The 11,735-nt window shown below is 39.9% G+C and overlaps 1 protein-coding gene across 3 annotated transcripts in view; it reads right to left on the minus strand.

Annotated features, from left to right (window-relative positions):
• Positions 1-6,157, minus strand: part of Agtr1 (angiotensin II receptor, type 1) — a 47,364-nt gene extending 41,207 nt beyond the window's left edge. For 2 of the 3 annotated variants that reach the window (XM_005401426.2, XM_013502791.1), the window contains exon 1: positions 5,873-6,107. The gene's annotated coding sequence lies outside the window, so the exon portion shown is untranslated. Of the gene's footprint in view, positions 1-5,872 lie in introns of all 3 variants that reach the window. The other variant, XR_001230743.1, reaches the window with a different exon arrangement.
• Between the last annotated feature and the right edge of the window lie 5,578 nt (positions 6,158-11,735).

The raw sequence follows: 11,735 nt of genomic DNA on the forward strand, positions 1-11,735 counted from the left end.
TTTGTATCTTTTTTTGTTTTTGGTTTGGTTTTTCTCAGGTACCGGGAACCGAACTCACGACCTTGAGCTTGCCAGGTAGGCGCTTTTGCCTCTGAGCTAAATCCCGAGCCCCTTACTTTGTATCTTATAATATCTATATGTATCACCTTATTTTCTCTCTGTTATACTATCTACATATCACCTTATTTTCTATTATTAATATATCTACTCCATGATATATATAATATGACATCTATATGATATAATATATCATATATATTATTATATATATTTATTTTATTAGTACGTGTTTGCTCCACATAATCATTACAATTATTGTGGGGAGCTGGTACCCATCCTATGTGATTCTAATATTCCTGCCTCTCCACACCTGATCACTGATTTGATATTTCAAGTTTTTATTCTTTTTCATTTTCTTTTCTTTTCTTCTTTTCTTTCTCCTTACCATTGCTGCTTTAGACTGACAAATGGTATCAACGCTTAGCTCCCCAATTCGTAAGACCAGAGCGTCAACTTTAGGTCATTTCCTTAAGTGTCCTAGGATAATATACTCAGACAAAACTAGAAAACTAGCTTCTAACATCTTTATTCTCATATGTAAAGATCTGAAAATGCATTTAACATTTTCCACAGCTTTAGCTGAAAACAGCCAACCAATAAATGCCCATGGAATTAACTTCTGTACAGTGTTAGTGACAGAACACGAGGAAGAACTCAATGTAGGCTGTACTGTCAAGGGAATTCCGTTCCTAGGAGGCGGGAAGGCGGTGGTAGTTATTGCAGAAGTGGCTCGAACCAGTGTACACGTATTAGATGTGCCACCCGGACTGAACGGCAGGGTGGAAGGAGGGGACATTTTTAAATGACTTCCCTTTCTAAATGTGTGCTTAGCTTGATCCACTGCTCTCCAGGGCAAAGACCATTTTGTACTTTGATGTGTCCTCAGGACCTAATGTCGCTCAGATCTGTGGTATTCTGTCTGCCAGAATCCGCTAGTGCTGTTGGTACATTTCATAGATGTATTTCTTCATCTTTCAAAGTTGGTAAGAGAAGCTTTGACTACTATAAAATGAGAAAATACCGAAAGAAATGGAGAGCAAAGGAAGACCCTAAACGGTCTTTAAGAGCACACAGCTGTGTGTGTGTTTTCCAGTTCTCTTACTCTGTAGTTAACCATAGTACTTAAATTCACTGATCTGTGTAAGATTTTAATACCATTTCATGAAGAACAAGACATCCCATATGTGTATAAAATGAATAACAGATCACATAACATTTGACACAAACTGAAAAATTATTCTATAATTTTAAATGTTAAGCACATCTGGAACTGAACTTGAAATAGAAAAATATATTACAATTATGAAAAAATAAAGTGTAGTCATTTTTACAACTTCTAAGCTTTTAGATTTTAGAAAGGTAACTAAGAGCGATGCTGGCAAAATAATCAAATAAATCCTTGGAACTAAGTATGATGAGGCACACCTATAATTCCAGCACTCAAGAGGCTGAGGCATGAGGATTACTGAGAGTTCAAGGCCAACCTGAACAGCACAGCAAGGTCCTGTCCCAAACACACAAGCAAGCAATACTCTTGGATATTGAAGGACACTAAAAATAACTAGCAGATTCTAGATATTAGTTTCTATTAATGACATTGAGATGATGCATTGTTTGAAGAACCAAAGCAAACAAAAGTGAAATCTTCAAAACTGATCTGTAAGAATAACATAAAATAAAGCAGTCACACAGAATTTACACTAGACAGTGGGACTTTTGTTAGTAAAATATTTTGAGATACGGCATGATTTTAGTTTTCATGTGCAAGGGGATATTTTTCTCCTTGCAAATATCTGCTGTGAAGAGAAAAAAAATCAGTATTAGCAAACCTTAAATGCTAGTGCAATATTCACTTCTCTTTGCTTGACTATCCCAAACACACTTTATTTCCAATTGTCAAATTTGACATTAAAATAACCACTAACAAATGCAACATCTAGCAAGTATTTAGCTCTTCAGATTTTTTGAACTATTGCATTTTACAGCGTTAGTAGTCATTGCAAAATTAGTTGAATATTACTTTAAACCCCTAGATATATTCTTTGATTTAGAGTGGCTTTATATAATAAGCAATTACAAAGTTGATTTTTAGAAGCTAAGATTCATATCACGAATAATGTAGAAAATATAGAGTTAATTTAGGCTAGAAATTGAACAAAATATTTATCAGATTTTGTATGTTGCTTTAATATGCGCCTTTGTGAAAGGAAACACAACTCATGCAATTCAGTGACTTCAGGTAATTTTGAAAAAGACCCTTAGAACTACTCTGAAGAAAAATAACAGAACATTCCAATGATGAAGGGCCAGGGATATGGCACAGTGCCTGCCTGGCAAGCATGAGGTTATGAGTTCAATTCCTGATATCACACACAAAAAAAGTGTATTCCAATGATGATGTGTGTAAAAGTTGGCTTGTCCGGTGTACCAAATATTTCATTGTGTATAGGCACAAATTCTATATGATGAATGCAATTATTCTGTACATCTAAACTGCACCAATAAATTTAATTATTGATAAAAATTCCATTCATAATAGTGTCAAAATAATAAAATGGCAATAAATTTAACAAAGTACCAATGAAAGAAATGAAAGAAAATTCATACAAACAGAAATGGAAAGGAAGAAAATATTTGTAAAGCGAATGTCTGAAAAGGAATCACCCTCAGAGAATATAAAAAAACCCTTACTCGTCAACAAGGAAAGGACAAATAACCCAGTTTAAAAATGATCAGAGGATCTGAATAGACATTTCTCTGAAAGATATGTAAATGGGCAGCGGGCACATGAAAGGATGCTTAACTTTGTTAGTCCTGAGAAGATTAAAAGTCAAACTCACAGTGAAATGCCACTCACTCCACACCCAGAAACAAAAAGTAAGACAATGCTAGAGGTTGATAAGATGTGAAAAAATTGGAACTTTCACACACTGAGGTTAGGAATGTGAAATAATGCGACCACTTTGGGAGGAAATTTTGGAGTTCTTCAAGTGATTAAACATAGAGTTCCACAGGGATTTTATCTCTGTGTATTTGTGTACCCTGTTTGTACCAAGCATGGAAGACATCAATATAAATGTGTTGGCTGAATAAATGCTGATAACTCATGGTCATTAGAGTAGAAAACAAATGTTCCTAACTTGGGCGTAGATACGCCCTCCTATTTGTTGTTCCAGGCCCAAATTTATTTATTACCATAGCGCTCCTTCAAAACAGCTTTTTAATCTTTACAACACTTGGATGTAAGCTTCTAAACAAAATTCCTAATTTCCTCGCCTGCTGGAGACACTTTGATATTCCCCAATAGAGAGTGATCTGGCAGAGTACTAGGTAAATTCATAAGCATGAGGCTAAAGGGAAAATGTTAACACCAGGCAGCTGAAACGTGTAAGAGGGACAGGAGTCTTATCTTTGTCTCTATAGCAGATTTGAAAGCAAAATACAGTTCTCAGGTCCTGCTTGAAAAGGGCACTGTGACAGTACAGAGGAAACCTGCATCATGCATTTAAACTACGAGTTCCAAATTTCCTCTCAGGTCCATATTTTACCTGAGAAAATGGGTAAGCTTTTGGTAAGTAGGAGATTAAATTTTTCTTTCCTTATTTTCCTAATTTTAGCACAGGGAATAATTAGTCATTGCTATTAGTTAATCACAGCAAAGCAGCAGTAGTAAGTATAACAGCAAAACACAAAATAAAGTTAAATACACGTTATATACAATTCTGACACCAAACTTGAGAGGAGACAAAGATGAGAAATCAGAACCATCTCCAGATCTGTCTCTTTCTGAATACTGAACCCCCTGTAAAACAGAGAGAGGAAAGACATTAGCTCAGGGTGCTGTGGGACAGGAAATCTTGTCTCAGCAACAACGATAGAGAGACATTTTGTAGATCTCAGGGATGTCAAGTCTCCCATTGGCACCAGAGAAGCCAGTAGGCAAAAACCCATGTTCTTCTAAGTTGGATAGTTGGGGAAGAACAGAACCAGAATTCAAGCCCTCATAATGGGAACACAGAACAAGGACATCGGGGGAAAAAAGGACGAGTCATAGTAGATAACAGACTTGAAAGAAACAATCCTGCAACCTTAGCAAATGTTGAAACCTAGTAATTTCAGTCCACTTCCTGAACCCTATAGCACATTATAGGAACTGCTAAGCATGGTTTGCAGAATGGGGCATTTGACATTATCCCTAGAAAACTTAATGTTCATTACAGCAGATAATTTAGCATGTGGGCTGTATAATTCTGAAGACTTCAAAACATGGAATAATAGAGTAAGTATTTTAGAATTTTATTTTTAAAGCAATAACCAAGAAGCAAAAGGAATCAAGGATTTTTTTTTTAATCACTGTAGGAAACCTTAGGGATGGAGCTCTTCAGAGTTATTAAAAAACACTACTAACATTGCATAGCTGGTTCAGTGGGCGTCTCCTTCCCATCTTCCTGTTTTCCCCTGCCCCTCATTGCTTCTAGGAAGGACGGGGGAAAGAACAGAGTCCCGAGGTATCACTGGGTCCCTCACAGCCTGAGAAGAGATGATCTGCGGGGGGCTTTCATAGACAGGAAAACACAGGTGGAAAAAGCAGAGCGGAGTTTGTTTGCTAACCCAGAGCCTCATGTGTGCTAGGCTATCATTCTTCCACTGAGCCACACACCCAAGCCCCTAAAAGTTTCTTTTCTAGAGAAGATTGTAAAGTTTGGGAATAAACGCCTTGGTCCTAGGCCGCCTGGTGGTAAATGCCAAGACTATCATGTTGGGCATAAAGCATCTGCAAGAGGAGACACAAGTTGACGGACAGTTACAAAACATGAGAGTAGGGTGTGGGGTTTATCCTCTCCTTCCTCCGCTGTTCCTTTCTCTTCCTGGAATAACACCGGAAATAAATGTGCCGAGTCCCAAGTGTGACCAAAGGGGAAAGTAAACATCCAGATTTTCTTAAGCGAGGTTTGGAAAGGTTGGTAGTGGGTTTCTGACACTGGGTGAGGCCATTAGCAAACAATGGTAAAGAGGCAGCTCTACATGGGGCAATAAACAGGCTGTAAGACAGTGGGACGGGCTACATTGGGGCAGCTTGCCTGAGATCCCCTGAAAACACAGCAGGTTGACCCTGTGGAAGCACCGAGGTAGGTATTTGAGAGAATTGGAACATGAGGTCCCAGACTGAAAAGGAGAGCGGAGGGCAATAGACCTTTGTGGGGACTGGGGAATGGAGAAGCCCTCCATCACGACTCAGAGAGGACCTAGGAACACCTCAAAATAGGATGGCGGAGTTCGACTCAGTTGAGGACTATGTCCCAAGCAAGGACTCACGGGCAGTTTGCAGGGAGAAGGGGCAGAGAAGATGGGAGAGGTGGTATCTCTTGGGAAGCAAAGGGAGAGGTTGAGGATACCTTAAACTTCACCCCAAAGCAGCACAGCTTTCACCTGGACGGCCCGCGGGGGTCACACAGGCTCCCACTCAGCTCACAGTTAAAGGACAAGAGTTATCTAAAAGCCCCCAGAGGAAAGTTTGTTGGGTTGTCTCCTATTTCTGTAAATGTCCAGCTTGCATTCTCACGAGTTGGGTGACAACAGAATGAAATGTTTGGAGCACGAAGCTAATAAGCCCAGACGGTCGCCGCCCATCCAGGAGCTCCTCAGCTATTTGGGGACATTCTGCCAGCTCCAGAGTGGGCGCTAATAGGAAATGTGGCCGCGCTCCTGGGTCCCCGGAGCCTCGCAGAATGGCACCCATAGTTAAGATGCCAGCGCACGAAACTTGCCACCCCGAGGTTCCCACCGGGACGGAGCGTCCCCTGCAACTCACCGCGCCCAGGGTGCTGCGCCCCGCCAGCCGCGAGCTGCTGCTCCGCCCCGAGCCCCGGCCGTGCGCCCTGGCTGTCCGGCCGCTTGGGCCGCTCCCCATGGGTCGCCGCCGGGCCAGGCAGAGCTGGAGCTGGGCGTCCGCCCAGGCGCTCTGTCGCCGGCTGCTGCCTGCGGTTCCGGCTGCCTGGAGCTGGAATCGGTGCAGCGGAGGCAGCGCCACATTTATAGCAAGGGGCGTTGCTGCTGCACAGTTCCAGGGACGAGGCTCCCTCCTCTGTCCCGCCCCAGACCCTCCGGGCCCAGCCCCCGCGCTCCCCAGGCTCTGCGCGCAGCCGAGGATGCCATAGTCCCCCAGCCTCACCTCCCGCACGCGCTCAGCTGGCCTGCAGTCGGGTGGCACGTCTTGGAGGGCCGCGGGGAAGGAGGGCGCAAAGGGTAGAGGAGCGGCGGTTTCCGCGGAGACACCTCTTCCTCCACTTTTGTTGCTGCTGTTCTTTTAACTTGGGAAACTTAGGGATGAATTAAGGACGCTGCTTTGTCTTTCCTGTAACTAAAAATTTGATAACGCTGTTGTGGATCACAGATCACACATTAATTTCAGGGTTATAAGACATTTGCGGACGTTTGTTTTCTACTATTGGACACCCTAGGGGAGTTGCATTTTTTAAAAGTGGAAAAATAGACAAAGTTCTAAAATAAAACATCACCAAATATTTAAGGACACATTAGTATCAATTCTTCACAAAACCTTCCAAAAAATAGAAGAGCAAGGAGCATTTCCTGTCACATATTTTTGAAGCCAGCACTATTGATACCATAACCAGATAAAGACACCAAAACTACAGACCAGTGTTTTATATGCCCATAGATTAAATCTCAGTGAACTGCAAGCAGTTTGAATCTATAACACATGCAATGAATCATCCACCACGATCAAGTGAGATTTGTCTCAGAAAAGCAAGAGTAGCTTACCAAAAATAAATTAATGAGTGGAATCAAGGACAAAGTCCGTGTGGTCATCCCAATATATTAAAAATAAAATATTTAAAATAATCCAATATTCTTTCATGATAAAAATCATACAACACTAGGAATAAAAAAAGAACTTTCAGTGTCATACAATGTCTACGATCAGACAGAATGATTTCTGGTCTTCCACTTCTATATAGCTTTGAGCTAGAGGTTCTGGTCAGGCCCAGTAGGCAAGAAAAAAAAAAAAAAATAGAAAACTAATGTTAGGAAGTAAAACTAATTTCACCTGTAGATGGCACAATCTTATATTTTAGAAACCCTAAAGAATTAACTAAAAAGTAAAAAGTACTAGGGCTATAAATGAATCCAACAAATTTCAGAATACAAGATCAATTCAAAATACAAGAAAAAATCAGCTTTATGTCTATACACTAGCAATGAAGAATCACAAATGGAAGTAAGAGAACAACTCCATTTACCATAGTACAAAAAATGAAAAATATTTAGGAATAAATTTAATAAATGGGCTGTAGGTAGAGCTCAGTGGGAGGGCATGTGCTTAGTATGCATAAGAACTTGGTTTCAAAACTCAGCACTGAAAAAAACAGCACAAAACTTGCAGCTCTAAACCGAAGAAATGTGTCTGAAATAAATGAAATTAGATCTAAATAAACAGAATGACACTCCATGTCCATTAACTGTGACATTTAATATTATGACAATGACATTATCTTCCAAATAATCTACTAATGAAACAGAATCTGTATCAAAATCCCAGCAAGCTTTTCTTCAGAGATTAAGTTGGCCTAAAATTCATATGATATTGCAAGTGACCCAAAATAGTGAAAACAATTCTAAAAATGAACAAAATTAGAGGACACACATTTCTCAATTTCAAAGTTTACTGCAAAGCTACAGTGACCAAGTATTGTATTATGCTGGCATAGGGAGAGATGTATAAATAACTGGAATTGAACTGTGTCTATAAATTAAACAAAGATGATCCAAGGGAGACATGAAAAAAATAGTAATGGAGCAACTAGCTAGTCATGCATAAAAGAATACTGTTGGGTCTCCTACAATATACACAAAAAAATAAGTTCAGAATGCAATGTACCCCCAAATATAAGAGCAAAAACTATAAACTCTTAAGAGGAAGCATAGAAAGAAATCTTTTTACCTTTGAATGGTGCAAGACTTTTTTGATATGACACTGAAAGCATAAGCAACACAAGGAAAATAGGTATACTGGATTTCATCACTATTATAGCTTCTGTGCTTTAATGGATACCAAGAAACTGAAGACCCACAAAATATAAGAAGGTATCTGCAAGAACTTTTAAAAATGGGCAAGGATCTGAATAGATGTGTCTCCAAAGAACACATGCAAGTGGCCAATAAATATATGGAGAGACACAATGTCATTACCTATCAGGAAAATGCAAATCCAAATTAAGGTGATACCAAATGATACCTAATAGGAAAGCTACAAGAAAAAGTCAGAAGATAACAAGTATTTGCCAGACTATGGAGAAGTTGGGGCCCCCATACATTATTGGTTGGGAGGTAAAGCATTGTAGCTGTTTTGGAAAACATTTGACAGTTCTTTAAAATGTTAGACATGGAGCTGCCATTTGACTCAGCAAATGTAAATTGGTTATTATTTAACTTTACTCCTAGCTCTATAACTATGAAAAATGAAAGCATTAGCTCACACAAAAACATAGACATGAAAATTTACAGCACCATTATTCATATAATAGCCCAAGGAAGAAAGAAGTCAAATAGCTTAAACTGATTACTAGCTAGACAAAATGTGATATATCTTACCATAGAATACCATTAGGCAATGAAAGGTAATACAGTACATCTTACAACATGGACGAACCTTAAAAAGCAAGTGAAAGAACCCAGTTGCAAAGGGCCATAGGTTGAAATTCCACTTAAACACAACATCCAGGAAAGGCCTACATGTTGAGAATTTTGGTGTCTAGGGAGAGAATGAAAAGACAAGAGGGAATGTTAGTACCTGCTAATGATTCAGGGTTTCTTACACTTTAAATGGGTGAGGTGTATGATATGTTGTTTATATATAAATAAAAATGTTCTACAAAAGCAAAATATGACATTTTTGTAGACATGTAAGTGCACAAATGTCTGACTTTCATTTCCACTTCCACGTTTCTGAAGAGAGCAGAGGTGCTGCGGTCCTGTCCTTTATGCTCTCCTTGGCAATAACGTACAACTCTTCCTTGATAGGAGGTACTGCAATCAGAAACATAATGTAAATTAGTATTAATTAAATCATTTTTAAAAAACAAAGGTTAGCAACATGTTGTATGATGAAAGGACTTATTTTCAAAAAATTTGCATAAAATTCAAAATGCCACAGTACCTAAATGTAATCAAGAAGGTGATAAGCATAGGTTTCTTCAGGAAGGCTTGGTCAGAATGCAGCGCTGAGGAAGATCTGGTTCTTGGGTCTCAGATGTGCTAACCCGGGATGGGACAGCATGCTCTTTCATAGGAAATTGTGCCTCTGGGATAAAGTCTTGCCTTAATAGTTTATTATATTCCTGGGATGCTGGGCACATGGTAAGAATCCTAAATGTAAACAAATAATTGTAAGACTGACTTTGAGTCTGTGGGAGAAGCATATCTTCAAGAAAAAGATATTTGGAATGGATTTTAATATAGGCAAGCCAGCATTTATAAAATGGGAGCCAGCATTTGTAAAAATGAGAGCCAAAATTTGTAAAAGCACTATGGCAAATGATGTCATTTGCATGAGACAAGAGTACTGAAATTTTATAGAGTTATAAAAGCAATTATTTATTAGATAATTACTGTATACCTCAGAATCTATTATGCCATTCATATCTATTAAACACATATATGACAAAAAGAGACAGAGAAGGACAGAGAAGAGACAGAGAGAGAGACAATGAGAGAGGAAAGAGACAGAGAGAGAGATAGAGAGAATGAGAGAGGAAAGAGACAGAGAGAGAGATAGAGAGAGAGAGACAGAGAGAGACTAAGATAGAGAGAGACAGAGAAAGAGAGAGAGAGAGGGAGTGAGAGGGAAAGGGAGAGGGAGAGGGAGAGGGAGAGGAAATGGAATGGCAAAGGGAAGGAAAACGGGATTAAGATGTGATATGTTCATGTACCAAGTGCCCAGGAGAAATATATTCATTATGTATCACAAACATATACTAATAAAAAAGAAGTTTAAAAGTATATCATTATCCTTATATATGAGGAACCTGAGATAGAGAGGTACCTATGGTTTGTAAGAGGCAATAGCAATGTTCCAGATTATGTGGTGGCAGACCTTATGCATTTTCTGGTAAAGAGCATGACAGAAATATCTAGAAAGATGGGGTTACCACGCACGTGGAACTCTGAAGTGAGTACAGGTGTTTGAGTTCGGTTTGATTCTGGAGGAATGGGAGGGGCTTCGGTGATGAGAGGCCTGATGTGTGGGGTAGATTAGAGTCTGGAGATGGTGTAAGTATCAGTGACATTTGGCTCACCACGAAGTAACAGTGACGTAACCTATACAAACAAAACTAGGACTAGAGAACCGGTCAAGACAGAAGAGAGAATACAGAAATTCCTAGGGGGCTGGGAGAGTGCACCAAGCTGGTTATAAGGGGCAGCTGATTAGGCTCATCTTTCTAAGGACCTTTCCTTGATTCACTGGCCATCATAATTGGGAAAGAGAGGAGCCTCCTGGAGGGGGTGGTTGGAAGATATTTACTCTGTTGTTAGTTTTCTCTTGGTGGAAATACTTCCTTTTAGTTCAGACGGCTGCAACAGATATTTGTGGGTTTGGACGGCTCCTGAAGCTTTTTATTCCTATTCTTGACGAACATGACCAAGTGGCCCAAAAGGTGGGTGGTGGGGACAGAGCCCGGAGATTAGAAGATGTACTTTGGTGTAGGAGGCAGTGAGGAGGTAGTGGAGGATGCAGAAATGGACATTTCAAGAAGTTTGTCAGAGATGAGAAGGCATGACGGGGAAAAAGCAAATGCCTGAGTTGGATTTCAAAGTTCCAAAACCATAAGCAGGAAGTGGGTGAGGGAATGGGTAGGAAGAAAGAGAACTGGTGAACAAAGAAGTGGTGAAACTGTGAAACCAAGAGGAGGGGAAGACCCGGATGAAGAGCACAAGTGGTGAGACTTACTCCAGGTGCAGAACATGGGGACCCTTTGGGGGCAGAAGTCTGGGGAGAAAGAGAAACGTGAAAATACAATGAAGTTTCTAGGTATTTTTTTTCCTCTTAGGATTCTGGGCACTTTTTTAGGATTTCAGCATTGAATTCCAGACCTCAGCATCTCCTTGTTCTACTTTACATTTCACTGGACGTGACAGTCCCGTCTCTATCAGCAGCCAATAACTTTGTGCTGATAATACTTATTTTTATTTTATGTAACATCTGCGGGGGAAGAGAGTTTCCATTCGTCTCTCCTGGGTTATTTGTTTAGAAATGTTTGTGGTGCTTCTTTGCATTGGGTGCTATGCTAATGGATGGAAAAACAGAGATAAAAGTACTGGCTTTTTTTTTCCTCCTCTGGCAGGAGGAGTTGTCTGGGGAGATGGTGTAGGCCTGCTGGGGGATCCAGGCACTACGATCATAGGAGGAGAGAGGAGACTCAGATCATCTAACTTCTTCGTATAGCGCAGACCTTCTAGGCATTAACTCATTCATTTGCTCAGTTTTGAAATAGGACCCTTTGTGAGACTTAGCTCAGAGTGTCATAGATATTTGGAATCACTTAGCATGTGGCTTTTATAAAAAAGCCAGAAATGGGTGTCAACCAAAATCTGGAATGTGTAAGTAAAAACAAGAAACACTCCTGTGCTTATGGTTTAAGATTCTGGAGATTTTT

This window comes from Chinchilla lanigera, unplaced genomic scaffold (genome assembly GCF_000276665.1).
Source record: "Chinchilla lanigera isolate Chin_1 unplaced genomic scaffold, ChiLan1.0 scaffold00073, whole genome shotgun sequence".
Taxonomy (NCBI): domain Eukaryota; kingdom Metazoa; phylum Chordata; class Mammalia; order Rodentia; family Chinchillidae; genus Chinchilla; species Chinchilla lanigera.